The following is a 6,863-nucleotide window of genomic DNA, read 5'->3' as shown; positions in this document are numbered from 1 at the left end:
TAAAAATACCAGAACAATATGGTGTCTGGTCTTATCTGGTATTAAGTAGAGAAAATCTGAAATATTGATCTCTCTGGAAGGTAAAAAAAAAAACCAACTCCAAAAGTAGATCACCAGCAAGTTAACTTTAGTTTGTGAATAAACTGGAGTCAATCACAGTTTTAGTGATGTGGTGAAGCTAAAAACAAACAAAAACAATGTAAAGTTGGATGTATGATTGAATCTCGTCTTTTTTACAAGAATAATTATGGCTCTAGATAAGTTTTAGACTCAGTTTAGGTAAGGACAAAATGTATTCATAATTCCCATCCATTCATCCATTATCTTTACCCACTTCTTCCTTTTTGGGTTGTGGGGGGTTACTGGTATCCATATCCAGCTATCACTGTGCGAGAGGTCTCCAGTCCATCACAGAGAGACAAACGAGACAAACAACCATTCACTCTCGGGACAATTGAGTCACCAATCAGTCTAACATGCATGTTTTTGATCTGTGGGAGAAAACCGGAGTACCCGGAGAAAACCCACGCATGCACGGAGAGAGCATGCACACTCCACTCAGAAAGGCCCCCGGCCGGGATTAAGTGAGAAACGTTTCGTCTCCCATCCAGAGGACTTCCTCAGTCTGTGGCCTGCCAAACAGATCTGTCCCATAAGTAGGCTTCACTGCTGTGTTTCAAGCCAACCTCCTGTTGGAATCTCAGAAGTAAGACTTTTAACACCCGTCCGAAACAATCCATCATCATGAACAACAATCAAAATGATTTAGGCTGATTTTGGATGATTGAGCTTACAATCCTTTTTCTGAACCACTTTGGCCTTGGTTGTCCTCAGGCTGTTTCTGTGAGTAGCAAGTGGCCATCTGGCCTAAAACATTTGATCAGGGGTCTGCAACCTGCGGCTCTGGGGCCACATGTGGCTCTTTAGTCCCTCGTCTGCGGCTCTTTGACGACTTGACCAAAATGTACATGAAATTTTCTGCTGTTCAGCGTATTGTTTTTGTACTACTAGTGCTTAGTGTGTTTTTAGTTAACTTTTTTTGTTCATATCTTAGATCTTATTACTGTTTTTATTTTACATGTTATACTTTTGTTGGATGTAACTGGGACCCTGTGTACATAATTTCGTTCCACCACATGTGATACAAATGGCAAATAAAGAACCTTGAATTATTGAATCCTTGAGTTTAATTATATTGGTTTTTATACCCACAACAGAAAAGTTTTTTAATTTATTATTAATTTGTTTATTTTTATTCTCTGCAAATATTTGAGTGATACAATTTTTTGTTGTATTATTTCAAAGCAGAAAACTTCTCTAGTGGCAGAAATTGATCCAAAAGGTTGCAGACCCCTGTACATGATGACTGATTGTTTAGCGCATGTTACTTCTCAGATTCAAACAGAAGGTTGGCTTGAAACACAGCAGTGGAGGCTACGTATGGCTCAGATCTGGTTGGCAGGTAGACTGAGGAAGTCCTCTGGATGGGGGACGAAACGCTTCTCACTTAAAGCAACTGGTCGAGATGACACGATTTAACCTTTTTTTGTTGTTACCTACCTGGATGATTGAGCTTACAACTCCATATCTAACATAGTTAAGATTTCTTATAGACTATAAGAAGAAAGTGTTTGTTTTTTTTTGCTTTATTTCTACCACAATGTAGACGGTGTTCCTGCCTTCAAACCATCCTGCCCTCCAGTTTGCCCTTGTTCCACTAAAATGTCTTTAACCACTCCTATTAGCACACTTGGCACCTTCCAATCTGCCTTTCATCCTCCTAATTTGTCATCTCATTTCCCAAGTTATCCTCTCATTACTTCTTTCCTTCTGAGTTCTTTCCTCGATGTCTTGACACCCCTCTGTGCCCTTTTGTTGTGTTTCTACTCTGCAGCTTGGCAGATGGATGGATGCAGTTTCTGGTTAGTCCGACGGTTTCCTTTGCCCTTGACGAGAAGAAAATCAGACCTTGTTTTGTCTGTGAAACTTGCAGTGAACTCTGTTTCACCCTGCACATCCACTCAGGTTACTTTGGTGTCACTTTCACTGGAGTTTATGTTCCGTATCTCTGCCTGACTTAAACCGCGATTCAAACTAGAGACCGTTTGGAGCTTTATTTGGACTCGCACATTGAACTTTTTCTCTATATCTACCTAAAATTGATACCCAGGTCTAGCATGTGCCAGTGAGGGAAGTTTGGGCTTTGTTTTGGTTTAATCACCTTCCGCTCAAAAAGGAAAATTTGTCGTTTCTTGCAAAATTGCAAATCATTGTTTACACAGCAGCAGTTTCATCATTTCCTCTATAATTACAGAGTGGCGCCACGCTCCAAACAATCCCCTGCACACACATACAGTACAAGTAATTACAAGGATGCACGGAGGCGAGCTGAGCCCAACGAAATGGGATGCAGCCAAGCAGCGTATGACTCCCCTCGTCAGAAGTTTGCCCGGGGTCCTTAAGGCTGATCCAGTGATGCAGCAAAACATGACACTGTTGTCTTTTTTCCTCGTTTTTTATTTGCTGGAATTGGCAGCCACAGCACTTTTCGTCAGAAAGCGAGTCTGCTGTCGCTGCTCGAATTAAATACTCCCGCCTGCAGCTCTGTCTGCTTCTACACTTCTTACTTTTCCTATTTATTATTTCCCATTTCTACACGTTTCGTCTTCTTTTTCCTTTCAGTTTTCCACTCCTGTGTTTCCTCTAATCTTCGATTTTCAACCTTTCCTCCTACGCTTGTGTTTTTTTTTTCCTTAACCTGTTGATCCTCAGTTCTTCTTTACTTCTTTTCGTTGACACGCTCATCTCAGTCCACCTCTTTCTCTGTCTCCTCTTCCAAATTTGTTTCTTTTTCCTTGTCTTTTCTCACTTTGTCTCCTTATCAGCAGCAGGTTCTCTAGCAAAATATTTAATGCACAAAAGTGGAGTTTGTGCATGTAAATGGAGGCTCCTACAAAGTTTTGCTCACAATAAATCTGTCTGTTGATTGTTTTATTTATACGTACACAGGTTTTTAATGTTCTCGCTACGTGCACCTTTTTTTTATTACGTAAAACAATCTGCTTGCTTTCTAACACATTTATAATAGGAATGCACAATACTGGATTTTTGGCCGATATCCGATATGTTAAAACTTATTTAGCCGATAACTGATACCAATACCGATATTTTTCCCCCTAGACCTACTTTTATTATTATTAACCTTTATTCAACCAGGCAAATCCCCCTGAGATCACAGATCTCTTTTGCGAGGGAGGCCTGGGCCTGAAGTCAACCTAACATACAAACTTACAGAGACTACATAGCGTTCTCTGCTGTGGAATTAAAATACTACATTTTTCTGCATGACAATGACAACACTCGAACAGCGCAGATTTGTAAATTTTCACAAACCTAAACTCAACCTGTTCACAAGCGATAAGTGAAAAATGCATAAGTAGTAGTGTATTAATAGATATACTTGACAGTTTCTTAAATTAAAAATGAACTTAAAACAGGAGCCTTTTATATCTGAGTTATTTTGATGGAATGGCTGATGTCCGATATTTAACATTATCGTTAATATCGGCCGATACCGATACCATGCCGGTAATATCGTGCATCCCTAATTTAAAATATAATATGTTTGGAGTTACTTTTTGTGGGACAATAAAATGTTCTCCAATACTTTAAAATCAGTAGTAAAATTATTTTATCAGTATCCTTTATTGAGTTTGACATTTTATATTTTTGAGATCTCAAAGTAAAATGAAGTTTTCTCCATGAATTTAAAAAAAAAACTGTTTCAAAAAAAGTTTAAAAAACAAATAAAAGTTGGTTGTGTAAATTTGTATTGCAGCGTAGCTGGAAAAGTCTTTAATAAACTTTTATAAACTGTTGTTTTATCTGTAGGGCGGCACGGTGGCTCAGTTGGTAGAACTATTGCCTCTCGGTGAGAAAGTTGAAAGATCAAATCCCAGCCGGGGGCTTCTCTGGATGGAGTTTGCATGTTCTCTCCGTGCATGCGTGGGTTTTCTCCGGGTGCTCCGGTTTCCTCCCACAGATCAAAACCATGCAAATAAATAAAGGTTGAATGAATGTTCAGCTAAATGGTAACTGTAATTGTCTCTAGGTGTGAGTGAGAGAGTGAATGGTTGTTTGTCTCGTTTGTCTCTATGTGTCCCTGTGATGGACTGGAGACCTGTCCAGGGTGTTCCTGCCTCTTGCACAGTGATAGCTGGACATGGGCACCAGTGACCCGAAAAGGAAGAAGCGGGTAAAAGATAATGTTTACTGTTGTCATCATCCTTTGTTAGAATCAGGTCTCTCTTGTAAATGAGTCCCCGAGGCTCAATGGGATTAACCTGTCTAAATAAAGGCTGCATGAATGTTTTATCTGTACACCTCGCAGAGGATCTTGTCCATTCTGTTCAGGTCAACCAGGTTTTTCTGTTTGCAGTCGGCTCCAGACCAGATCTCACCTCAGAACCTGTTTTCTCATTAGTTTGGTTAATTCGAGTCTTTGGCTCTGATGCTGATACCTCAGCATGTGGCAGCAACAATGTTCCCTCTTCACCACAGATTTTATCAACAATATGCAGCATCTTATTGCTAATATTATAAGACTTGATCTTCCTTAAGAAGTTCATTCTGCTGCGGCCCGTCTCTTTTTACCTGCTAATCGTTTGACTTTAGTCAGTACCAGTGGTATTTTGATGCTCTCTTTGTGGGGAAATCTCATTAGTTGAAGCAGAAAGTAAGCAGCAATGTAAATGCATGAGATTTATAATAACAGGATTAGTTCGGTCTCATTGCACAGTGCAACAATTCAAACTGGGCTCCGGATACTCAACTATAAAATAAGCCTCCGGTGTTGGCGATGAGACGCTGATCAAGACTGCAAGAGCATGAAATATGTCCAACATTAATTGACACATGGGACAAATAACAGCTTGCCCACTACTAATTAAGTGTTGAAATACCTTTTTGTTTTTCTGGCAACTATTTTTTTCCTACTGATTATGGCACCTTTTCAAACCATTAACTGGTAGAAAACTCACCAAGATGTTATTTTGTTTTCTGTCAAATAACCCCCCCCCCCCCCCTTTTATATTTTTCCATTCAGTCTTTTGATTATTTAATATTTTGTACCCCTTCTTTGCCTTTTTTCCCGGCTGTAGCTGTTAGACCTATGAAAAAACTATCGCCTCATTCTTTTCTTGTTTCTGCATTTCTTCTTTTCTTTTCCCATTTCATTCATTCATTTATTTTTTTTTCTATCTGCCAGTCCGCCATCTAGTTTAACTGTCTTCTGCTTTTTTTAATCAACTTAGAAGTTTCTATATTTTCACGTCTTTATTTTTTGCCCTATCGCTGTTCCTTTACCACGGTTTTTCATTACCTATATTTATTATGCGCCCACCACTTTGTTTCTGTGTTTTTTTCAGGTGCTTTTTTATTTTTCAATTTATTCTCCACCTATCTTCCCATTTTTATACCTGTTGTCCCCCTTCCCCTCTTCTTCCCCTCCCCATTGTTTTTTATCTCTGTCTCTGTGCCACTGTGGTGGATGATAGCTCTCTGGAGATCTCATCACTGAGTCTCTCTTATTACATGATTGCAGGGTAATTATCATGTGAAGTTGTCTTTGCCCGAATCTATAAAAGACAACTAATGTCTTTTTAATGGGGTTTAGAGTTTGGAGGCTTTTTTTGTCTTTTGTAGTTTCTGTGGACTCCTCAAATTCATTGCATTTCCATGTGATTGGCCTGAAACAGTGTGTCCTGATTAAATGTCTGTAATTCTTTGTGGTATTTTAAGAAAGGAATCTCGTTTACAGTTGTCATTCAAAGTCGTTTGCCTTGCGACTTTTTCAGAAGGTGCCAGCATCTGATTAGACCTGAACCAACGAAGCTCCTGTGATGAATTAGACTGAACTCTGGCTGGGACTTTACAGGAAAGTCAAGGTCAGGTTGCTTCTAAACACCGAAACCTACAGTAGTGCTGATAACCCAAGCCTGCCGTTTTTGTGCGTTTTATAATTTAATTAAATCTACTTCAGAGAGCCCAGGAATCATTTTCATCATTCATACACAGTAAAGCATCTACAACTTGTTTCCACTCGTGTTTTCCAGATACATCATGCAGAAAACTTAACACATGTTTCTTATTTGTAGCTTCCTTTTATGTATTCACCTGATTATCAGTCATTAAAAACTATTTGTCAAAACCCCGAGAATAAAGTCGTGCCTAAAAAAGATTTGCACAACCAGAATGTTTGGCATTAAAGCAAATTATCAGAATACAGTTAGAGTTATGCAACAAATTGAAGCATGAAGGGCTGAATTTAGGATTTGATTTAAAGGCATTAGAATCAAAATTGAGGTAAGCTTTTAAAAATATAGCTCGATTTGTAGAGTCTTCGTTTTTTTGAGGTTCAAATATGACAATGGTTTTGGATAACTATAATAAATTATTTTTGCTGGACATCAAAATCAGCAACCCCTGCTACCTGGATTGAAGTAATGGATTCTATGTTGGTCGGTCAGTCAGTTGATTGGTTGGTTTGCTCTTTCACTAGTTGGTTGGTTGGTCTGTTACTTAGTTCACTCGGTTTGCTCGCTTGCTCACTGGTTAGTTCGCTCGCTTCACTCACTCTCTTACTGGTTGGTTGGTTCACTCGCTCGCTCACTGGTTGGGTGGTTCGCTCGCTCACTGGTTAGTTGGTTGGTTCACTTGCTCGCTCGCGTGATGACTGGTTGGTTGGTTGGTTCGCTTGCTCGTTCACTGGTTGGTTGGTTGGTTCACTCTCTCACTGGTTGGTTGGTTGGTTCACTTTCTCACTGTTTTTTTGGTTGGGTTGTTAGTTTGCTCACTGGATAGTT

Source organism: Nematolebias whitei, chromosome 19, assembly GCF_014905685.2.
Source record: "Nematolebias whitei isolate Nwh7 chromosome 19, NemWhi1, whole genome shotgun sequence".
NCBI lineage: Eukaryota > Metazoa > Chordata > Actinopteri > Cyprinodontiformes > Rivulidae > Nematolebias > Nematolebias whitei.
This window is presented reverse-complemented; position numbering follows the sequence as displayed.